Below are 25758 nucleotides of genomic sequence, written 5' to 3' on the forward strand. Positions count from 1 at the left end.
CATTGTATCTTAGTTCTCACTAATTTCAAAAAATGTCTTGATTTCTGCCTTTATTATTTACCCAAAACTCATTCAGGAGCATGTTTTTCAATTTCCATGTAATTGTATGATTTTGAGTGAATTTTTTTTTTTTTTTTTTTGAGACAGACTCTCACTATGTCACCCAAGCTGGAGTGCAGTGGTATAATCTCAGCTCACCGCAACTTCTGCCCTCTGGGTTCAAGTGATTCTTCTGCCTTAGTCTCCTGAGTGACTGGGGTTACAGGCGCCTGCTATCATGCCCAGCTAGTTTTTGTATTTTTAGTAGAGATGGGGTTTCACCATGTTGGGCAGGCTGGTCTGGAACTCCTGACCTCAGGTGATCTACCCACCTTAGCCTCCAAAAGTGCTGAGATTACAGGCATGAACCACCACAAGCGAATTTTTTAGTCTTGAGTTCTAATTTGATTGTGCTGTGGTTTGAGAAACTGTTATGATTTCAGTTTTTTTGTGTTGGCTGAGGAGTATTTTACTTCTGATTATGTGATCAATTTTAGAGTATATGTCATATGACAATGAGAAGAATGTATATTCTGTTGTTTTTGAATGGAGCGTTCTGTAGATATCTATCATGTTTATTTGAACCAGAGTTGAGTTCAGACCCTGAATATATTTGTTAATTTTCTGTCTTGATCATCTATCTAACATTGTCAGTGGGGTATTAAAATCTCCCACTATTATTGTGTAGGAGTCTAAGTCTCTTTGAAGGTCTCTCAGAATTTGCTTTATGAATCTGGGTGCTCCTTTGTTGGGTGTATATATATTTAGGCATAGTTGGGTGCATATATATTTATATTTAGCTCTTCTTATTGAATTGAACCCTTTACCATTATGTAATATCTTTGTCTTTTTCAAAAATCTTTGTTGGTTTGTCTCCTTTGTCAGAAACTAGGATTGTAACCCCTGTTTTTTGCTGTTTTCCATTTGCTTGGTAAATTTTTCTCCATCCCTTTATTTTGACCTTATGTGTATCATCGCATGTGAGATGGATCTCTTGCAGACAGCATGCAATTTGGTCTTGGTTCTTTATTCAGCTTGCCACTCTGGGTCTTTTCATCAGGGAATTTAGCCCATTTACATTTAAAGTTGATATTGTTATATGTGAATTTAATCCTGTCATCTTGATGCTAGTTGGTTATTTTACACACTTTTTATGTGGTTGTTTCATAGTGTCATTGGTCTGTGTATATCAGTATGTTTTTATAGTGTCTGGTAGTGTTTTTTCCTTTTTACGTTTAGTGCTTCCTTCAGGAGCTCTTGTTAGGCAGGTCTTGGTGGTAACAAATTTCATCAGCATTTGCCTGTCTGAAAAGGATCTTATTTCTCCCTCACTTATGAAACTTAGTTTGGCCGTATACAAAATTCTGTGTTGGAATTGCTTTTCTTTGAGAATGCTAAATATTGGCCCCCAAGATCTTCTGGCTTGCAGGGTTTCTGCTGAGAAGTTCACTGTTAAGTCTCATGGTCTTCCCTTTGTAAGTGACCTTTCTCTCATGCTGCCTATATTAGTGCATTCTCACTCTGCTGTAAGGGCATACCCGACGCCAGGTGTGGTGGCTCACACCTGTAATCCCAGCACTTTGAGAAGCTGAGATGGGTGGATCATGAGGTCAAAAGTTCAAGACCAGCCTGGCCAAGATGATGAAACCCTGTCTCTACTAAAAATACAAAAATTAGCTGGGCACAGTGGCAGGCACCTGTAATCCCAGCTATTTGGGAGGTTGAGGCAGGAAAATAATTTAAACCCAGGTGGCAGAGGTTGCAGTGAGCCAAGATTTCACCACTGCACTCCAGCCTGGGCGATAGAGGACATACCTGAGACTGGGCAATTTATAAAAGAAGGAGGTTTAATTGATTCACAGTTCCTCAGGAAACTTACACTCATGGTGGAAGGGGAAGCAAACACATCCTTCTTCACAAGGCAGCAGGAGAGAGAAGTATGAGAGTCAAGAGAAGACGGAAGCCCCTTATAAAACCATCAGATCTCCTGAGAACTCACTCACTATCATGACAACAGCATTATTCAATTACCCCCAGAGGGGATTATGAGAACTACTATTCAAGATGAGATTTGGATTGACATTTGGATGGGGACATGGCCAAACTATATCACTGCCCTTAACAATTTTTCTTCTGTTTCCACGTTGGAGAATCTGATGATTATGATCTTCATGGAGTATGATCTTCTCATGGAGTCTCTTCATGGGACTGATCTTCTCATGGAGTATCTTACTGGGATTCTCTGCATTTCCTGAATTTGAGTGTTGCCCTATCTAGCAAGGTTGTGGAAGTTGTCATGGATGATATCCTGAAATATGTTTTCAGCATGGGTCTCATTCTCCTCAGTTCTTTCAGGTACACCAATCAGTCATAGATTTAATCTTTTACATAACCAGATATTTCTCTGAAATTTTGTTCATTCCTTTTTATTCTCTTTTTCTCTATTCTTGTCTACCTGTCTTTTTTCAAAAAGACAGTTTTCAAGCTCTGAGATTCTTTCCTCCTCTTGGACTGTTCTGCTATTAATGCTTGCGATTGCATTATGAAATTCTTGTATTGTGTTTTTCAGCTCTATCTGGTCAGTTATATCATCTATCCTGGATATTTTGTCAGCTCCTGCAATGTTTTATTGTGATTCTTAGCTTCCTTGCATTGAGTTAGGACATGCTTCTTTAGTTTGGTGGTTTGTTTTGATCCATATTCTGAGGTCTACTTCTGTTATTGCAGCCATATCAGCCTCAGCCCCTTTCCAGAATCTTGCAGGAAAGGTGATGTGATCATCTGAAGGAGAGAATGCACACTGGTCTCTTTCGAGTTTTCAGCATTCTTTCACTGATTATCCTCTTTGTGGGCTTTATCTACCTTTAATCTTTGAGGTTTCTGACCTTTGGATGGGGTTTCGGGGGTTTGTGTTTTTGTTGTTTTCTTTCTTAACAGTCTGCCCACTTTTCCATAGGGCTGCTGCAGTTTGCTGGGCATCTGCTTCAGTCCCTAGTCACCTCAGATTTTCCAGTATCTGGAGGTATCACCAGTGAAGGCTATGAAATAGCAAATATGGCAGCCTGCTCCTACCACTGGAAGCTTTGTCCCAGTGGGGTACAGACTTGTTGCTGGCCCAAAAGTACATGTAGAAGGTAATTGGAGACCCCAGTTAGGAGATCTCATCCAACCAAAAGGAACAGGATTGTGGGGACCTTACTTGAAGAAGCAGCTTAGCTCCACTTTAGTAGAGCAGCCATGCTGTGTTGGGGTATTCTTTTCACTCCCCTCAGGTTGGGCTTTCCAAAACCTAGAGGCTGGAACAGCTAAGTTGCTGGAACGGCTAAGTTGCTGGAATGGCTAAGTTGCTGGAATGGCTAAGTTGCTGAAACAGCAAAGATAGTGGCCCACCCCTCCCTCTAGGGACTCTTTCCTAGGAAGCTTTCAAACCTTGTGGGCTAGAGAATGTCAGTGGGAGCAGCTGGAGGTCCCCCTTTGGGAAGTCCAACCCCCTGAGGAGGAGCAGATTGGGGATCCACTTAGGGAAGAAATCTGGTCATGCTTTTGTAGAGTAGCTATGCTGTGCTGGGGTACTACTTCCACCCCCTGGTGGTTTGGTCTCTCCTAAGTCCACAGGCTGGAATGGCTGAGTTGTCCAAGCAACCTCAAGTATTCCTTTATAGCCATGCAAACAGACTAACATAGAGAGATAAGCAAATCAATGATTCAGAGAGCACAGGGTGACCAGTGCCCTAACAGAGGCATAATCAAGTTATGGTTGTAGTACTAAATATACATGGTAGAGGGAAAGAGACATAATCCTTCTCTTTATGTGTTTTCAGTTTAGTGAGAGAGATGACAAAAATGATTATAAAATACAAAGTGCTATTAAGGAAATATCCCCACTGATGGGGCAGGGAAGAAACATTTATAATTCTGTCAGTTGTGTATGAGAGTTTCCATTTCTCCACGTCCTCCCCATCACTGTCTATTTCTGTCTTTTGATTATAGACATTCTAGTAAGTTGTGAAGTGGCAATACTTCCCAAATTAATCTACAGATTTAATGCAATTCCTATAAAAACCAGCTGATATCTGATGTGGTCTCAATTTGCATTTCTCTAATGATGTTAAACAGTATTTCATGAACTTACTGGCTTTTGTATATCTTCTTTGGAGAAATATATTTTCAAATTCTTGGCCATTTTTAAATTGAGTTATTTATCTTTGTATTGTTGAGTTGTACTAGCTCCCCCTATTTTGGGGGGACAACCTATGGCAGTATTGATCATAATTTAGAATTTCAGAATAAACTTGATAAAACAGAAATCAGATTACATTCCTCTGAGCTCTAAAACTTCTGTGGCATTCCATTGCATTCTGCAGTCTTATTGGAGTAGGGAATGCTGTGAAGATTTTGTACTTGTTCTTTATGTATTCTAGGATACATGATTTGCATACATTTCTCCCATTCTGTAAGTTGTCTTTTCACTTTATTGGTGATCTTTGAAACACAGTAGTTTTGAATTTTAATGCAGTCCAATTTATCCGTTTTTTTCTTTTTTTTTTTTTTTCTTTTTTTTTTTGTTTTTTGAGACAGAGTTTTGCTCTTGTTGCCCAGGCTGGAGTGCAGTGGCGCGATCTCGGCTCACCGCAACTTCTGCCTCCTGGGTTCAGGCAATTCTCCTGCCTCAGCCTCCTGAGTAGCTGGGATTACAGGCACATGCCACCATGCCCAGCTAATTTTTTTGTATTTTTAGTAGAGACGGGGTTTCACCATGTTGACCAGGATGGTCTCAATCTCTTGACCCCATGATCCACCCACCTCGGCCTCCCAAAGTGCTGGGATTACAGGCTTGAGCCACCCCGCCCGGCCCAGTTTTTTTCTTTTATTGATTCTGCTTTTGGTATTACATCTAAGAAACCATTGCCTACTCCTATATCAAGAAGATTTCCACCTATGATCTGTTCTGAGAATTTTTCTGTTTTATTTCTTATATTTAAGTTTTTGATCAATTTTGAGTTAATTTTGTTGGTATCCTATGAGGAAAGAGTCCAAGTATAATTTTGTATGTTGATATTTAGTGTCTCTGCAACATTTTTTGAGAAGACTAGTATTTTTCCCGTTACCTTTTCATGGAAGCTTCATCAAAAATCAGTTGAAATACAAGAAACTCAACAGCAAAAAACCCAAATAATCAGATTTTAAAATAGGCACAGGATCTGAATAGGCAGTTCTCAAAAAAAGTCATACAAGTGCCCAGTAAGTATATGAAAACATGCTCAACATCACTAGTCATAAGGGAAATGCAAATCAATATCACAATGAAGTATCATCTCACCCCAGGTAGAATGAGTATTATTAAAAAGACAAAAAATACCAAATGCTGTCAATAATGCACAGAAAAAGGAAATCTTACATACTGTTGGTGGAAATGTAAATTAGTACTATCATGATAGAAAACAATATTCAGCTTTCTAAAAACAAACAAACAAAAAAAACCCTGAAAATAGAACTGAAATATGATCCAGCTGTCCCACTAATGAGTATTCATCTAAAGGAAAGGAAATCAGTATATTGATGAAATATCTTCAGCCCCATATTTATTGCAGCACTAGTCACAATAGCCAAGATATAAAATCAACCTAACCATCTATCAGCAAATGAATGGATAAAGAAAGTGTGGTATACAGTCATGTGCCACATAGCGACATTTGGTCAACTAAAGACCACAAATATGATAGTGATCCCATATGATTATAATGGATTTGAAAATTTTCCGTTGCCCAGTGATGTCATAACTATCATGTTAGTATAATGCATTACTTGTGTTTCTGATAATGCTAGTGTAAACAAGCCTACCAGTTTTATAAAATAAACATAATTATGTACAATGCATATAATGCATAATAGTTGATAATAATAAATGACTGTATTACTGGTTTATGTATTTACCATATATTTCATTATTATTTTAGCATATTCTTCTTCTACTGATAAGAAAAATACAGTTAATTGTAAAACAGCTTCAAGCAAGTCCTTCAGGTCATCTTCCAGAAAAAAGCATTGTTATAGGATATTCCAAAAAAAAAAAAAAAAGCATTGTTAATACTGCTCCATGCTTATTATTGCCTGTGAAGTCCTTCCAGGGGGACAAAATGTAGATGTGGAAGTCTGTGATATTGGTCATCTTGACCCTGTGTGGGCGTAGGCTAATGTGTGTGTTTGTTTTTTATTTTTTAACGAAATAGTTTAAAACGTTTAAAAAAGTCTTAAAATATTTTTTTAAAACTTACAGAATAAGGCTTTAAAGGTAAATATTTTGTATAGTGTGTTTTATGCTGTGTTATTACACGAAAGTAAAAAAAAAAATTTATGTTTATAAAGTAAAAGTTACAGTAAGCTAAGATTAATTTATTTTTGACAAAAGAAAAATACTTTTTACAAATATAGTGTAACCTAAGTGTACAGCGTTTATATAGTCTACAGTAGTGTGCAGTAATGTCCTAGGCCTTCACATTCACTCACCATTTGCTGACTCACCCAGAGCAACTTCCAGTCCTGTAAGCTACATGTATAATAACTGCCCTATACTGGTTTACCATTTTTCTTTGTCTTTTATATTATATTTTACTGTACATTTCTATGTTTAGTTACACAAATACCATTGTGTCGCAATTGCCTGCAATATTTAGTACAGTTACATGCTGTACCTGTTTGTAGCCCAGGAGCTATAAGCAATACCATATAATTATACCATCTAGGTTTGTGTAAGTGTACTATATATTGTTCACACAATGAAAAAATTGCCTAATGATGCACTTCTCAGAATGTATCACCATTTTTAAGTGACACATGACTATATACAGAATGGGATGTGTTTGTCTTGGATATCAGGGTAATTCTGTCATCATAGAATGTGTTGGAAAGGTTTCCTTCCTTTGTTTCCTGAAAGAGCTATTAATTTCTTTTTAAACATTTTTATGCATCATATGAAATGTGTAATATTGTGTTTTTTCTTGCATTCAGTAATATTATTTTCTAATATTGCTGTCACTTTTTTTGATGCATTGGTTACTTAGAAATGTATTCTTTAACTTCCAAATAGTGTGGGTGTTCTAGATTTCTTTCTGCTATTGATTTCTAATTTAATTCAGTTGTGCTCATAAAACATATGTCCTATGATTTTATTGTTTTAAAATTTACTGAGACTTGTTTATGACCTAGGTCCATAGTCTATTTTGGAGAATGTTCTTGATGTTTGCAAAAAAAATGTGTTTTCTCAGCCAGCATCATACTGAATGGGCAAAAGCTGGGAGCATTCCTTTTAAAAACTGGGACAAGGAAAGGATGCCCTCTTGCACCACTCCTATTCAACATAGTATTGGGAATCCTGGCCAGAGCAATAAGGCAAGATAAAGAAAGAAATGGCATCCAAATAGGAAGAGAGGAAGTCTTACTATCCCTGTTTGCAGATGACATGGTTGTATATGTAGAAAACCACATAGTGTCAGCTCGAAAGCTCCTTTAGAGGATTAAAAAAAAAAAAAACTTCAGCAAATTTTCAGCATACAAAATCAGCATGTAAAAATTGCTAGCATTCCTATACACTGACAACAACCAATCATAGAACATAATCCCATTTGCACTTGCCACAAAAAGAATAAAATACCTAGGAAAACAGCTAAACAGGGAGGTGAAAGATCTCTACAATGACAATTACAAAACACTGATGAAAGAAATCAGAGATGACACAAACAAATGGAAAAACATTCCATGCTCATGGATTGATAGACTCAGTATCATTAAAATGGACATACTGCCCAAAGCAATTTACAGATTCAGTGCTATTCCCATCAAACTACCAATGACATTCTTCAGAGACTAGAGAAAAACTATTTTAAAATTTATGTGGAACAAAATGAGCCCAAACAGCCAGGGCAATCCTTAGCAGAAAGAACAATGCCAGAGGCATCACATTCCCCAATTTTTAACTACTACTGGGCTATGGTAACCAAAACACCATGTTACGATATAAAAACAGACACACAGACCAATGGAAAAGGATAGAGAGCCCAGAAATACGGCCACATACCTACAATCATCTGATCTTTGTCAAAGTTGACAAAAACAAACAATGGGGAAATGATCGTTTTCAATAAATGGTGCTGGGATAACTGGCTAGCCATATGCAGAATGTTGAAGCTGGACCCCTTACTTACATGATATACAAAAATTGACTAACATGGATTAAAGACTTAAATGTAAAACCCAAAACTGTAAGTCCCTGGAAGACAACCTAGGAAATACAGTTCTGGTCATAGGAACTAGCAAAGATTTCATGACAAAGATGCCAAAAGCAATTGCAAAAAAAGAGAACAAATTAACAAATAGTACCAAATTAAACAAGAGCTTCTGCACAGCAAAAGAAACCACAAACAGAGTAAAAAGATAACCTACAGAGTGGGAGAAAATATTTGCAAACTATACATCTGACAATAAAGTCCAGGCTGAGGCGGTCTGAGATGAAGACGCGGAACATGTTGGGAACTGGAGCAAAGATAAGGCTTCTTATACTTTAACAAAGAGACTGGTGGCATTTTGCCCCTGCCCTAGAAATTTATGGCACTTTGAACTTGAGATAGATGATTTAGTGTACCTAGTGGAAGAAATTTCTTGACAGCAAAGCATTTAGGATGTAACCTAGATTCTCTTAAAAGCATTCAGCTTTATACATTCACAAAGAGATGGTTTGGAATTGAAACTTATTTTTAAAAGGGAAGCAGAGCATAGAAGTTTAGAAACTGCAGTTGGATGATGTGATAGAAAAGAAAAACCCATCTTCTGAGGAGAAATTCAAGCAACTGCAGAAATTTGCATAAATAATAAGAGGCCTGATGTTAATTGCCAAGATAATGGGGAAAATGTTTTCAGGGCACATCAGAAGTCGTCACATCAGCTCCTCCGATCACTGGCTGGGAAGCCTAGGAGGAAAAAATGGTTTTGTAGGCTCGGCCCAGAGCCTTGCTCCTGCGTGCAGTCTTGGAACTTGGTGCCGTGTGTAGCAGCTGTAAATAAAATGGATCAATGTACAGCTCAGGCCATTGCTTCAAAGGGTGTAAGCTTCAAGCCATGGCAGCTGACACATGGTGTTGGGCCTGTGGTTGTGCAAAAATAAAGAATTGAGCTTTGAAAACCTCTGCCTAGAATTCACAGGATGTATGGAAATGCACGGATGTCCAGGCAGATGTATGCTGCAGGGGTGCAGCTCTCATAGGGAACTTCTGCTAGGGCAGTGCAGAAGGGAAATGTGGAGTGGGAGCTCCCCACAGAGTCTCCACTGGATCACTGCCAAGTGAAATGTAAGAAGAGAGCCACCATGCTCGAGACCCCAGCATGGTAGATCTACCAACAGCTTGCACTTTGCACCGAGAAAAGCCACAAACACTCAATGCCAGGCTGTGAAAGCAGCCAGAAGGGGGACTATACCCTGAAAAGTGGCAGGGGCGGACTTGCCCAAGGCTGTGGGAGCCTACCTCTTACATCAGCATGCCTCGAGTATGAGACATGAAGTCAAAGAAGATTATTTTGGAGCTTTAAGATTTGACTGCCCTGCTGGATTTTTAGAGCTTTAAGATTTGACTGCCCTAAGGGGAATGCTGGGAAGATGGCCACCTAAGAACAGCTCAGGACTTCAGCTCCCAGTGAAAATGCAGAGGGTGAGTGGACGCCGCATTTCCAGACGAACTCTTATTGCCCACAGACCAGGAGATACCCAGGCAGAGGGGTCGCCAGCGTCGCAGTCCCAGCCGGTGCGGCTGTTTTGGCCCCAGCGGGGCTGATTCCGCCCGCGCCACTGCTGTGACCACTCCCTGTTGCTGCAGGTCTCCGTACAAAAGCCACTGGTCTGGGAGCCCTCTTAGCTGGCGAGCAGAGTTGCCCACTCATCTGAAGTAGCGAGTCAGGCCAGGAGATTCCTAGGCACAAAATCCACCAGGAGCCTGCGCCGCAGTTCGAGCCGACTCCATGAGTCTCAGCACGGGAGATCCCGGCGCCTTTTCAACAAGCGACCGGAACGCGGGGTTGTTCAACTTAAAAGAAAAGACTCTGAGTCAGGGAGCCAGGTGATCAGGCTCAGTTGGTCCCACCCCTCCACCCCCAACAACAACGAAAACAAAAACAGTAATTGGAAACCCTCTGGGTTGAGCCCTTCAAACCAAGCACAGCTGAACCAGGACGGTCCCGCTGGGTGGGGGAGGGGCTTCCGCCATTACTGAGACTCTCCACCACTAGGGAGGCAGGCTGCAGTTGCCGAGGCAACCCGCCATTGCCAAGGCAACTGCCACAACAGAGAGAGTCCGCCATAACAGAGGCGGGGCCACCATTGCCCAGACAGTTCTAACTACGCCCATATAAAAAGGACTACAGGGAAGAGCTCAGGGCAGCTGGGTGGAGCCCACAGCAGCTCAACAAAGCCCCTGTGGTCAGGCAGTGGCTAGGCCTGCTGCTAGCTGGGCGGGTCAGACCTGAAAGAAAAATAAAAAAAAAGGCAGTAGTGCAACGGAATCTCATAAAGCTCCAACTCCCTGGGACAGAGACAGACAACAGGTGGATAAACCCACAAAAATGGGAAGAAACCAGCGCAAAAAGGATGAAAACTCCCAAAACCAGAACACCTCTCCTCCTAAAAGGGATCACAACTCCTCACCAGCAAGGGAACCAGACCAGATGGAGAAGGAGGGTGAGGAAATGACAGAATCAGACTTCAGAAGGTGGGTAGTAAGAAACTACAATGAGCTAAAATAACATGTTCTAACCAAACGCAAAGAAAAGAGGAACCTTGAAAAAAGATTGGACGAACGGCTGACGAGAATGGACAGCATAGAGAGGAGTATAAGTGAATTGATGGAGCTGAAAAACGCAACACGAGAACTTCGTGAAGCATGCACAAGCTTCAACAGCTGAATTGACCAAGCAGAAGAAAGGATATCAGAGGTCGAAGATCAACTCAATGAAATAAAAAGAGAAGGCAAGAACAGAGAAAAAAGCGCAAAAAGGAATGAACAAAATCTTCAAGAAATATGGGACTATGTGAAAAGACCTAATCTACGTCTGATAGGTGTACCTGAATGTGATGAAGAGAATGAATCCAAGCTGGAAAATACTCTTCAGGATATTATCCAGGAAAACTTCCCCAACCTAGCAAGGCAGACCAATATTCAAATCCAGGAAATACAGAGAACACCACAAAGATATTCCTCAAGAAGAGCAACCCCAAGGCACATAATCGTCAGATTCACCAGGGTTGAAATGAAAGAGAAAATGCTAAGGGCAGCCAGAGAGAAAGGTCCAGTTACCAACAAAGGGAAGCCCATTAGCCTCACAGCAGATCTCTCAGCAGAAACCCTACAAGCCAGAAGAGATTGGGAGCCAATATTCAACATCCTTAAAGAAAAGAACTTTCAACCCAGAATCTCCTATCCAGCCAAACTAAGCTTCATAAGTGAAGGAAAAATAAAATCCTTTGTGAACAAGCAAGCACTCAGAGATTTCATCACCACCAAACCTGCCCTACAAGAACTCCTGAAAGAGGCTCTACACATATAAAGGAACAACCGGTACCAGCCACTCCAAAAACACACCAAATGGTAAAAGAGCATCAACACAATCAAGAATCTGCATCAACTAACCAACAAAACAGCCAGGTAGCATCAAAATGACAGTATCAAATTCACACATAACAATACTATCCCTAAACGTCAATGGACTAAATGCCCCAATCAAAAGACACACACTGGCAAATTGGATAAAAAGCCAAAACCCATCAGTGTGCTGTATCCAGGAAACCCATCTTACATGCAAGGATACACAAAGGCTCAAAAAAAAGGGATGGAGGAAGATCTACCAAGCAAATGGAGAGCAAAAAAAGGCAGGAGTTGCAATTCTCATCTCTGATAAAATAGACTTTAAAGCAACAAAGATCAAAAGAGACAAAGAAGGACATTACATAATGGTAAAAGGATCACTGCAACAAGAAGAGCTAACGATCCTAAATATATACGCACCCAATACAAGAGCACCCAGATACATAAGGCAAGTTCTTAATGACTTACAAAGAGACTTAGACTCCCACACAATAATAGTGGGAGACTTTAACACCCCATTGTCAATATTAGACAGATCAACCAGACAGAAAATCAACAAGGATATCCAGGACCTGAATACAGACCTGGAACAAGCAAACCTAATAGACATTTGCAGAACTCTCCACCCCAAATCCACAGAATATACATTCTTCTCGGCACCACATCACACCTACTCTAAAATTGACCTCATAATTGGCAATAAGTCACTCCTCAGCAAATGCAAAAGAACAGAAATCATAACAAACAGTCTCTCAGACCACAGTGCAATCGAGTTAGAACTCAGAATGCAGAAACTAACTCAGAACTGCACAGCTTCATGGAAACTGAATAACTTGCTCTTGAATGTTGACTGGATAAACAATGAAATGAAGGCAGAAATAAAGATGTTCTTTGAAACCAATGAGAACGAAGACACAACATACCAGAATCTCTGGGACACATTTAAAGCAGTCTCTAGAGGAAAATATATAGCAATGAGTGCCCACATGAGAAGAAAGGAGAGATCTAAAATTGACACCCTATCATCAAAATTGGAAGAGCTAGAGGAGCAAGATCAAAAAAACTCAAAACCTAGCAGAAGACAGGAAATAACTAAGATCAGAGCAGAACTGAAGGAAATAGAGACACAAAAAACTCTTCAAAAAATCAATAAATCCAGGAGCTGGTTTTTTGAAAAGATCAACAAAATAGACCACTAGCCAGATTAATAAAAAAGAAAAGAGAGAATAACCAAATTGATGCAATAAAAAATGATAAAGGGGATATCACCACAGATTTCACAGAAATCCAAACCATCATCAGAGATTATTACAAACAACTCTATGCACATAAACTAGTAAACCTGGAAGAAATGGATAAATTCCTGGACACCTGCATCCTCCCAAGCCTAAACCTGGAAGAATCCGAAACCCTGAATATACCAATAACATGGTCTGAAGTCGAGGCAGCAATAAAGAGCCTACCACCCAAAAAAAAGCCCAGGTCCAGATGGGTTCACAGCTGAATTCTACCAGACATACAAAGAGGAGCTGATACCATTCCTTCTGAAACTATTCCAGAAAATCCAAAAAGAGGGAATCCTTCCCAAATCATTTTACGAGACAAACATCATCCTGATACCAAAACCCGGCAGAGACTCAACAAGAAAAGAAAATTTCAGGCCAATATCCATGATGAACATAGATGCAAAAATCTTCAATAAAATACTGGTAAACCAATTGCAACAGCATATCAAAAAGCTCATCCACCATGATCAAGTAGGATTCATCCCGGGGATGCAAGGCTGGTTCAACATACGCAAGTCCATAAACGTAATTCACCACATAAACAGAACCAAAGACAAAAACCACATGATTATCTCAATTGATGCAGAGAAGGCTTTTGACAAAATTCAACAACCCTTTATGCTAAAAACCCTCAATAAACTAGGTATTGACGGAACGTATCTCAAAACAATAAATGCTATTTACGACAAACCAACAGCCAATATCATACTGAATGGGCAAAAACTGGAAGCATTCCCTTTGAAATCTGGCACTAGACAAGGATGCCCTCTCTCACCACTCCTATTCAATATAGTACTGGAAGTTCTAGCCAGAGCAATCAGGCAAGAAAAAGAAATAAAGGGTATCCAAATTGGAAAGGAGGAAATCAAATTGTCTCTATTTGCAGATGACATGATTGTATATCTGGAAGACCCCATCATCTCAGCCCAAAATCTCCTGAAACTGATAAACAACTTCAGCAAAGTCTCAGGATACAAAATCAATGTGCAAAAATCACAAGCATTCCTATACACCAGTAATAGACTTCAAGAGAGCCAAATCAAGAACGAACTGCCATTCACAATTGCTACAAAGAGAATAAAGTACCTAGGAATACAACTAACAAGGAACGTAAAGGACCTCTTCAAGGAGAACTACAAGCCATTGCTCAACGAAATAAGAGAGGATACAAACAGATGGAGAAACATTCCATGTTCATGGTTAGGAAGAATCAACATCGTGAAAATGGCCATACTGCCCAAAGTAATTTACAGATTCAACGCTATCCCCATCAAGCTACCAATGACCTTCTTCACAGAACTGGAAGAAAACACCTTAAACTTCATATGGAACCAAAAGAGAGCCCGCATAGCCAAGTCAATTCTAAGCAAAAAGAACAAAGCAGGAGGCATCACACTACCGGACTTCAAACTATACTACAAGGCTACAGTAATCAAAACAGCATGGTACTGGTACCAAAACAGAGATATAGACCAATGGAACAGAACAGAGGCCTCAGAGGAAATACAACATACCCACAACCATCTGATCTTCGACAAACCTGACAAAAACAAGCAATGGGGAAAGGACTCCCTGTTTAATAAATGGTGTTGGGAAAACTGGCTAGCCATGTGCAGAAAGCAGAAACAGGACCCCTTCCTGACACCTTACACCAAAATTAACTCCAGATGGATTAAAGACCTAAACATCAGACCTAACACCATAAAAACCTTAGAAGAAAATCTAGGCAAAACCATTCAGGACATAGGTGTAGGCAAGGACTTCATGACCAAAACGCCAAAAGCAATGGCAACAAAAGCCAAAATAGACAAATGGGACCTAATCAAACTCCACAGCTTCTGCACGGCAAAAGAAACAGTCAGTAGAGTGAATCGGCAACCAACAGAATGGGAAAAAATTTTTGCAGTCTACCCATCTGACAAGGGGCTGATATCCAGAATTTACAAAGAACTAAAGCAGATCTACAAGAAAAAAACAAACAAGCCCATTCAAAAATGGGCGAAGGATATGAACAGATACTTTACAAAAGAAGACATACAGGAGGCCAACAAACATATGAAAAAATGCTCATCATCACTGGTCATCAGAGAAATGCAAATCAAAACCACATTGAGATACCATCTCACACCAGTTAGAATGGCGATCATTAAAAAATCGGGAAACAACAGAGGCTGGAGAGGATGTGGAGAAATAGGAACACTTTTACACTGTTGGTGGGAATGTAAATTAATTCAACCATTGTGGAAGACAGTGTGGCGATTCCTCAAGGACCTAAAAACAGAAATCCCATTTGACCCAGCAATCCCATTACTGGGTATATATCCAAAGGATTATAAATCATTCTACTACAAGGACACGTGCACACGAATGTTCATTGCAGCACTGTTTACAATAGCAAAGACCTGGAACCAACCCAAATGCCCAACGATGATAGACTGGATAGGGAAAATGTGGTACATATACACCATGGAATATTACGCAGCCATCAAAAACGATGAGTTCACGTCCTTTGTAGGGACATGGATGAACCTGGAAACCATCATTCTCAGCAAACTGACACAAGAGCAGAAAATCAAACACCATATATTCTCACTCATAGGCGGGTGTTGAACAATGAGAACACATGGACACAGGGAGGGGAGCACTACACACTGGGGTCCATTGGGGGGAAATGGGGGAGGGCGGGGGGGTGGGGAGGTGGGAAGAGATAGCATGGGGAGAAATGACAGATACAGGTGAGGGGACGGAAGGCAGCAAACCACACTGCCATGTGTGTACCTATGCAACAATCTTGCATGTTCATCACATGTACCCCAAAACCTAAAATGCAATAAAAAATAAATAAATTAATTAATTAATTAAAAAAAAAAAGATTTGACTGCCCTGCTGGATTTTGGACATTTTGGAGCCTGTAACCCCTTTGTTTGGGCCAATTTCTCCCATTTGGAATGGGTGTATTTACTTAATGCCTGTACCCCTACTCTATCTAGTAAGTAATTAACTTGATTTTGATTTTACATAGGCAGAAGGGACTTGCCTTATCTCAGATGAAACTTTGGACTGTGGATTTTTTAGTTATTGCTGAAATGAGTTAAGATTTTGGGGGACTGTGAGGCTTGATTGGTTTTGAAATGTGAGTACACAAGATTTGGGAGGGGCCAGGGAAGAATGATATGGCTTGGCTGTGTCCCCACCCAAATCTCATCTTGAATTATAGCTGCCATAATTTCCACATATTGTGGGAGGGATCCAGTGGGAGGTAACTGAATCAAGGGGGTGAGTCTTTCCCATGCTGTTCTCGTGATAGTGAATAAGTCTCTTGAGATGTGATGTTTTTATAAATGGCAGTTCCTTGGCACAAGCTCTGTTGCCTACTGCTGTGTAACACGTCTTTGCTCCTCCTTCACCTCTTCACCTTTTGCCATGATTGTGAGGCCTCCCCAGCCATGTGGAACTGTGAGTCCATTAAACCTATTTTTCTTTATAAATTACCCAGTCTCTGGTATTTCTTCATAGCAGTGTGAAAATGGACTAATACAGTCTCTAATGTGAAAAAAACATTTTTTTCTTCAAATGTCAAGTAGTCCTTGGGTATGCATTCATATTAGAAAAAAGAAAATATAAAAAAACTACATAGAAATTATTTGGATAACAGTGATTTTACTGGTATACTTTGCTTTAGAGTAAACAGATGGGGAATGATTAGTATGCCAAAGCCAGCTAAAGACCAGAATGAAGCAGGGTTTTTTTTGCGGAGGTACCCATGCCAGTGCTTACTTTCATAGTTTTGTAGACAGTTAATTCATGTCTTGAAGCACATCACTTCTTTCATTTATTTCCCTTTACCCACAGTCAGATCTTTAAAGACAAAAAAAAATTACAAAGTAGTAGCTTGCACAAAAAGGTAGGGAAGGGAGATTCAGTGTTTCTTGAGCAAACCTTCAATGGATTGTGTTTTTTAGCCTCACTTTTTACTCCATACTCTGCCATGGATATCAGGTCATTCTTTTAATTGCAGCTCTCTTTGCACACATTTTAGAGTTTAGCTTTTTCTATTCTATTTCTTCTGTGAATGCTGTTTCATCCACCTTGCCTTTTATAAATTTGTGGTAATGACTCACTGTCCCCATTTTTGTGGGTTTATATTTCTCCTTTCCATAATATAACTTCGTTGCCTTTTTAAGGGATATCTGGGGACAGAAGGAAAATGTATGCTGCTTGAGCTTCCTCACCAAAAATTTTATTCACATAATTTTAAACTGTTTTAATGTAAGGCTTATTTACTTTTTAATCCTATTTTCTTCTCCTTTTAAACATTTCCTACATTGCTTTCCTTTTTCATGATTGCTGTTTATAGTAGATTATGGAAATGTTTTTAAGGAAACTTTTTATTAGTATGGTTATTATTATTTTAGTTACTACTTCTTTCTCTTTTTTTAATGCATTCCTTCATCCCACCATCACACACATTTGCCTTTCCTTAAATAACCAGTGTTACCAACATTGACAGTGTGTAGAATATTAAGTATAATTGTTTCCTTTGTCAAACTAATTGACTGAAAGCTATGAAGAAGCACCGTTTGCTCTAAAGCCGGCTGACATTGTCATCAAGAAAACAATTTCAGTTATGTATTCATTTTACAAGAAACCTTGTGATTTCAGGTAGGGACTATAGGTGATGTGCTTTATCTCAGTAATGGCTTCCTTGCATTGGCATCCTCACCTTAGTTCTTAGATGGAACTGAACCATTTTCCTCATTATAATGCCACTTTTTTCTTTTGTTTTTCAGCTATTTCTCAGGGTGGCAAAGTTGTCCATGAGAGTTTATGTCTGTTTCTGATTAAATATCAACTGGAATTTGGTTTGGGATAATGGATGTTAGTAATATTTAAGGACTTGTATACTAGACACCATAGAAAGACAGGCAATATGAGGACAATTAGTAAATGCTATAAGAAACCATTGGAGGCTGGGCGCAGTGGCTCATACTTGTAATCCTAGCATTTGGGAGGCTGAGGCAGGTGGATTGCTTGAGGTCAGGAGTTCGAGACCAGCCTGGCCAACACTGAAAAACCCTGTCTCTACTAAAAGTGCAAAAATTAGCTGGGCATAGTGGCACACGCCTATAGTCCCAGCTACTCTACTGGGGAGACTGAGGCAGGAGAATCACTTGAACTTGGAAGGCAGAGGTTGCATTGAGCCGAGATCGCACCACTGCACTCCAGCCTGGTGACAGAGTGAGACTCTGTCTAAAGAAGAAAAAGACCGGGCGCGGTGGCTCACGCCTATAATCCCAGCACTTTGGGAGGCCAAGGCAGGTGGATCATGAGGTCAGGAGATCGAGACCCTCCTGGTCAAATTGGTAAAAACCTGTCTCAACTAAAAATACAAAAAAAATTAGCTGGGCATGGTGGCGCATGCCTGTTGTCCCAGCTATTTGGGAGGCTGAGGCAGGAGAATTGCTTGAACCCAGGAGGCGGAGGTTGCGGTGAGCTGAGATTGAGCCATTGCACTCCAGCCTGGGTAACAAGAGTGAAACTCCGTCTCAAAAAAAAAAAAAAAGAAAAGAAAAGAAAGAAACCATTGGAGTCTACCTCATATCTATTTCCTAGGCAATCTAATGTAACCGAGAGATCATTTTGGCTGATAATAGATAAAAAAAAATAGCCTTTTATTATTATTATTGTTATTATTAATGCATTTACTGTTTGATGTTTTTTGCTTTTCTTTTTTATAGTAAGACAAGATAAAAAAATAAAAAGTATAAATTTTGGAAATAAAGAAATAAAGCCCATTATTTGTACATGATGTAAAACTACAGGAAAGAGTAAGAGTTTATCAAATATCCTGGATGAACCTATCAACCTACCAAAATTATACACATAATACATATATAAACAAGAAAGGCAAAAGTTTTCTGCAAAGAGATATGATATTCAAAGCATGGAGTGCCTAGAAATAAATACAACATAACAAAAGATGTACAAAACTCCTGTGGGAGGCTGGGCTTGGTGGCTCATGCCTGTAATCCTGTAATCCCAACGCCTTGAGAGGCCAAGGTGGGTGGATCACCTGAGGTCAGGGATTCAAGGCCAGCCTGGCCAACATGATGAAACCCCAACTCTTAAAAAAAAAAAAATCCTATGGGGAAAATAATAGAGCATTATTTTGTAATATGAAGACCTCAATAAGTAAAATTATATACAATACACATGACTTGGAAAACTCAATGCTATACACTTGCCCAACTTTGATAAGAGATTCAAAGTAATATCTGTCAAATTCCTAACTGTCTTTGTTTTGGTGAGGAGGGGCAAACACTTGACAAAAGATTGTGAAATTATATAAAAAGGCAAACTGTCAATAGCCAAGAATAACAATAGTATACTTTGGTGCAGGAAAAGACAAATATATTGGTGGAAACTTATTAGTGAAAGTGTAGTGCATGGATCCAAAGCATTAGGGGCATTACCTGAGACCTTGTTAGAAATGCAAAATCTCAAGCCCCAGCACCAAATCAACTTAATCAGAACCCATTTGTAACAAGATTGCCAGGAATCTGTTTTCAACAGGATCACCCGGAAGAGTGGGGGGGAAATGGTTTTAATAAATAATCTAGAGTAAATAGTAACTAAACACGAAAAAAAGGCATTTGAATTAAATAGCATTGCTTGTTTTATATGGTGCAACCTCACGTTACTTTCTTCATGATACATTTCTTTAGGAATGATCAATTTTTAGTGAAAATAGAAGAGATGTTTTAAATATGCATTCTCCAAGGTGCCCCTATTACCTGTGTGGCTATAATCTATGGACCATCTTGTTAATAAGCTTTTCTTAGGTACCTAATCTTCAGGATGTCTTTGTGTATTCCTAGCATCTCTTATTCTTGACTCAAGTCCATGTGTCATGATATAATGATAGTACTGTCACTAGCAATCTAGGCAACTAATGTGAATATGCTCTCGATCCCATTGTGGCAGTGATAAAGCTTTGTCCAATTATTTTACAGGTACATTTTACATACTTTGGAAAAAAAAACTTTGCTGAAGATACTAAAGAAGAGATAGTTCTTCTGCTAACAACTTGTGAGGAAATAATTATCTGCCTCCTCAGGATTAGAAGATCTGTTTATTCTTAGTGTCTTCTAAAATAAAATTAGGTAAGAAATGTTTTTCTTCATATTTTGAATAATTTGTACTGTGCCTACTCAGTTTCCTTGAAAGCTTCTAGAATTCTATTCCTTTGGCCTCTGAGAGAATACAGTTAGCATTCTTCTTTAGGAAGTTAGTGGGCCAGACAGCTGTCAGCTCTATGATTTACCTGATCTCCAGTGTTAGGGGAAGCACAATTCAATTTTTAACCAAGTCTTCTACACAACACTGCAGCAGGGCCGCCAGCATTTCTCTTTATGTTTCTTTCTTTGAAATTCCCCATTCTATGCAAACAGTATACTTTTATTTTTAAATTCTTTGTGTAAGATTAAACCACCACTGACTTTACTTGTCTTTAGTTCAAAATCAATGAATTGAATAAAATAATTCGTATTTCTGTTACGCTTTCTCATTTCTAGAAAATAAAATACCACTGCTTGTTTAACTTGTGACTTGTCTAAACACATTGAAAGCATTGACTATAAGGCATAACACTCAGACTCTGAAGGGGAACTGTGACAAGTTCAGTCAAAAGGGAAAAGAGGAATAATTTATAAAAGGCACTGCAGATAATGATGCCAGCCAGTTATTTTAAAATGCATCCGTCTCACCTTTTAATGAATTAGATTTGTCAACAGCAAATGTTTTATGCACTACTAATAAAAGTGGCATGCTAGGAATGCAGTGCTTTGAGGTTGGCTTCTTCAAAGCTTTAGAGTATCTTCAATTCAAAGATTTTTTAAATAATAGATATTAAAAAGTATATTTAAATAATATTAAGGTTGTGACACAAACACCAAATGACAAAATTCAGGAGTTTCAAAGCAGAGGCTGACATGCTATCATGATTTCACATTAGAACTGTTTTTTAAATTAGGAGTATAACAGACTGATTTGGGTATTGTATGTCAGTTTAACTTTAAATTCTCTGGTTGTTTTGGTTGGTGTCACAACCTTAATGTCAACTTTTCAAATAGGTTTCTACATTTCCTTTGGTTCGGGGTCATTAAAAAATGCATGTGATAAATCTAAGAGGCATAAATAGGTCATACAGAAGAGGAATTCCTTGCTCCTCTGGAGGTGAGAGACAGCTAATTTATAAATGGAAAACAGCTTAGGCATTTTCAGTAAATTTTTGGTTTTCAGTATTTGATTAAGAAAAATGTAAACCCAAATAACAAGACATGATATTGGTATAATTCTGTTCAAATTCTATTCCTCTTATTCCTCTAATCCTAATGATTTGATCTTGTTGGTGTTATCACCTCTGTAGATATAATGTTGGTGTTATCACCTCTGTAGATATAAAGAACCACGTTTCACTATTGATTTAATTTTTCACTAAAAGCACAAGTTTAATTTCATTTTGTGAATCCTTATTTGATATAATTGAGTACAGGTAAGCCCTGCCTTGCAAACTTACATCCGGCAGTCCTTTTAATAAAGTATCATTATGCATAGTTTTTGGTAAAATCTTATTATTTTAAAGTAACATGTCATAGAAAGTAAAATGAAAGGAAAATCTTATGTGTTGTGCATTTTTTTAAAAATCTAGTGCCACAGCAGACAAAGGAGCAGTGAGGAACACCAATCTGTAGGGAAAGAGAAAGGAGAGAGGAAAGAATAAACCACTCACCCAGATCCCTCCTTTTTTCTTGATTCTTATCTGTCATGATTTGACAGAGCAGGTCTGTATGGCCTATGTTGAATATAGTTTTAATTTAGAAAAATAATGTAATAGAATTTTTACTACAATTGTTTTTTTTAATAACCTATGTTGAAAAATAAAAGATAAAAGGATAGGCAAATTATCTATTGACCTTTACTTGCTGACTCTTAAAGATACCCACCAACCAAAAACATTTTCTAGCTCTCATCTTCTTTTTGATTAAAACACCTGGCTCTGGTTTTAATCAATGACTGGGTAAACATTAGTCTTTCTTTTCTAATGTACTCCATTCCTTCTATGTCTTTATTTTTCAACCAGTGTTGAAATAAATTTCTTACAGTTTTCATTTGGGAAGTTACTATGATATTTTATCTTCATTTGTGGACCTAACTCTGCTTTTCCTTTGTATTGGCTTCTTGGATATATCATTATAATTAAATCACCACATTTTTGATAAATAATATTCTTTTAAGCCTCAGTTCTCAAAGACAAGAAGTAATTGTGCTGCATTGTATTATAGTTTGAATATGTGTACAGTTGTCTGTGAAGGTATTGATTAAATCCTCTGAATTCATTAAAAGTATAGCAGTGTTCTTCCTTGAACAAATATTTAAAATCATTGTTTAAAATATTTAAAATCATTGTTATTGTTGATATTAATACTAGTACTGACATATTTCATTAAATAAGAATTTTAAACTATTATTGGCTTTTTCGAAATTCAGAGGAAGGTATTCAAATAAATGAACTCAGTGCATACATGCAATATAGAAAAGTTTTCTGGCAAACAAACAAAATATGCTCTTTAAATAGCATAGACCAAGCCAGCTTTACGCAAATTCATTTGGAGCACTTTCAGATTTATGTATTTAATAAAGCTGGGTAGTGATTCTAACTTATGTATTTAATGCCCTTCATTGTACAGTGATGTTCTTTTGACTGCCTAGAAAAGAATGATGACATTTTATTTAGTGTTTCTGCTAGATCAGTCAATTATATAAATGGCTTTCTAATGGGATACAATATATGCTTTTAATATTTTTCAATAATACTAGGAAATAACATTTATTCAGTTCTTTCTATGTGCTGGAGACTGTTCTATGTACTATCTATGGATTATTCCATGTAATCCTGATAACAACCCTTTAATGATCTCACTCTTTCACAGATGTAGTAGAGGCATGTAAGGAGAAGGTTATACAACTAGTAAGCCATGGATCTGGGATTGAAACATAAGCAGTGTGACTCCAGGGTTTGAACTCTGAACTTTTGTGACTCAGATTATGATCTTCAGGCCAGCAGGGTCACCATCATCCAGGAACTTGTTACAAATGCAGAATCTCAGAGCTGCTGAAAATCTGCATTTTTAACAATGTACTTAGGTGATTGGCACATGAAGAATAGAGAAGCACAGCTGTAAACCACTATACTATTCTTGCCTTGAATTCAGAACTAAGTATCTTTTAAAATACATTTTTATTTTTCTGTATGATGCTGAATTCCTATTTGATGCTAATTTTGGAATTCCTGTCATATTTCAAGTGCATTATAATGAGATCTAATAACCAAACATAAGCAGGGATGCAAGGTAGTCCCAGTTTATCTTAAAATCAGTTGTATAAAGAACAGAAAAAAGATAATCTCAAAACATAAAGATAAAGCATATATATAGAGGCAAGTAATTGTTCCAACATTTAAGACTCTCTTAAAATCATAGTGTAGCCCACTGTCTTTGAGTATACATTTTGGAGACAGGCTGCTTGGATTTGAATCTCACCTCCTATTTCTAGCTGTGGGATCTCAGGAAAGTTATGTAATTCTACACCTAAGCATCCTTATCTGGGAACTGGTCTAAAGCCACAGTCTATAGAGTTGTTGTAAGGATTAAATTAGTTAATGCATGTAAAGGATTTAGAAGGAACCCTCTAATGAGATAAGTGAATAAATATTAACTACTGTTGTTCTTAGCTATTATTTCTATCTTTGAATTCAATAGATTCACATCTCTTATTTCTTGGCTATCTATTGGCAAGAAGTTGACAAATACTTTTTGTTATCAGAGCTCACCACATAAAGGGATGTCTTTGCTGTTAGAATCCAAACCTCAAAGTTCAGTTTTTGTATTTTCTGAAAACTGTCTTCCTGTGGCACTTTTTCTGTTCATGAGTTCTGCTAAATGCCACTTGATTATGATACTTAACTAGTTAAACTAATTTAGTGAAATTAGTTCAAAGTCAAAATGGAATGAGTTAACAGTATGTTGTAATTTTTTTTTTTTTTTTTTTTTTTTTGAGACAGAGTTTCGCTTTTGTTACCCAGGCTGGAGTGCAATGGCGCCATCTCGGCTCACTGCAACCTCCGCCTCCTGGGTTCAGGCGATTCTCCTGTCTCAGCCTCCTGAGTAGCTGGGATTACAGGCACGCACCACCATGCCCAGCTAATTTTTTTGTATTTTTAGTAGAGACGGGGTTTCACCATGTTGACCGGGATGGTCTCGATCTCTTGACCTCGTGATCCACCCGCCTCAGCCTCCCAAAGTGCTGGGATTACAGGCTTGAGCCACCACGCCCGGCTTAGTATGTTGTAATTTTAAATAAACATGCTTCTAAACTAAGTAAAAATAGTGAGTACGTGAGTCCATTTGGCCAACCTCTTACATAAGTAATACAGAAAAATTAGATGAAGAATATTTGTTTAAAGGCTGAATGCTCTCAAATCTAGTTTGTTTCCTTCTGGATGAACATAATTCTGAAATGATCATGATAGTCTTTAGGGGAATAATGGTTTGGTGTATAAGTAGTCACTTAACAACTTTTCAGAAATATATCTATATGTGAAGTGAGTTTGCATGTTCTTGGAAAGTACCACTTTGAAAGCTGATTTATAAAAGGTATTGAGATAAAAATGCTTAGTTAAAAGGATGCTCTGGGAAACTTTTCAATTGCCAAAGAGAGCTTAGTTCACTAGGTCTGGGATGGGGCCCAGGTATCTAAATTTTTAACAAGTGTCCTGGTATTTTGGCTTAAATTAGTTTTGGACTACACTTTGAGATACACTGCAGTAAAGGGTAGAGACACGTATTGAAATAAGCTTTTGTTGACTTCACATTTATTTTTGCAATGTTGTCCTCTTTGATACTGTTTTGTTCAACCTATGACCCGACTTTATCTTTTTTGTCTCTTTTCCTACCCTGTATTAATAGCTCCCAACCCTTCATTTTCTGCTTTTTTCTTTTTTACCTTTTCTTAAAAATATCTCTTCTGGATTTTTCAGTCATAGCTTTACAGATGGTTCTATGAAATGATCATAAATGGCTCTTTTAAATCTAAAAATCTCTAAGCCAAACTGCAGATGCTGAAATCAACTTAAAATCTTATAAAAAGAAAAAAAAATGAATAGAAAATATAAGAGCAAGTATTAAGAATAAGTAATGATTTGTGAAGTTTAATTTAAGATGTATCTATATACACATGTGTTAAATTGCTGTGCATCTTTTTTTTTTTTTTTTTTTTTTTTTTTTTTTTTTTTTTTTTCCTGAGACGGAGTCTCCTCTGTCGCCCAGGCTGGAGTGCAGTGGCGCAATCTCAGCTCACTGCAACCTTTGCCTCCCCAGTTCAAGCAATTGTCCTGCCCCAGCCTCCTGAGTAGCTGGGATTATAGGCGTGTACCCCCATACCTGGCTAATTTTTTTGTATTTTTAGTAGAGATGGGGTTTCACCATGCTGGCCAAGCTGGTCTCGAACTCCTGACGCCATGATCTGCCCACCTCGGCCTCCCAAAGTACTGGGATTACAGGCATGAGCCACCACACGTGGCCCACTGTGCATCTTTTAAACAAGTGGATCATTGTTCAACAAATTCAACAGCTTTTTTTTTTTTTAAGAAGAGTTGAGTTTTTTCTTTTAATTATAACTAAAATCTCGGTCATCTCATTTTTTAGCTCTGCACCTTACATATTTAAGGAGGTTAGTAGAAAACTATTATA

The 25758-nt window shown here is 38.3% G+C and overlaps 1 protein-coding gene across 3 annotated transcripts in view; it reads left to right on the forward strand.

The window, feature by feature from the left end:
• The window catches only part of KIAA0825 (KIAA0825 ortholog), a 466326-nt gene that overhangs the window by 10434 nt on the left and 430134 nt on the right, over window positions 1-25758 (forward strand). For all 3 annotated transcript variants that reach the window (XR_012513095.1, XR_012513096.1, XM_039470047.2), the window contains exon 2: window positions 19963-20112. The gene's annotated coding sequence lies outside the window, so the exon portion shown is untranslated. The remainder of the gene's footprint in view (window positions 1-19962; window positions 20113-25758) is intronic.

Source organism: Saimiri boliviensis, chromosome 1 (genome assembly GCF_048565385.1).
Source record: "Saimiri boliviensis isolate mSaiBol1 chromosome 1, mSaiBol1.pri, whole genome shotgun sequence".
Taxonomy (NCBI): domain Eukaryota; kingdom Metazoa; phylum Chordata; class Mammalia; order Primates; family Cebidae; genus Saimiri; species Saimiri boliviensis.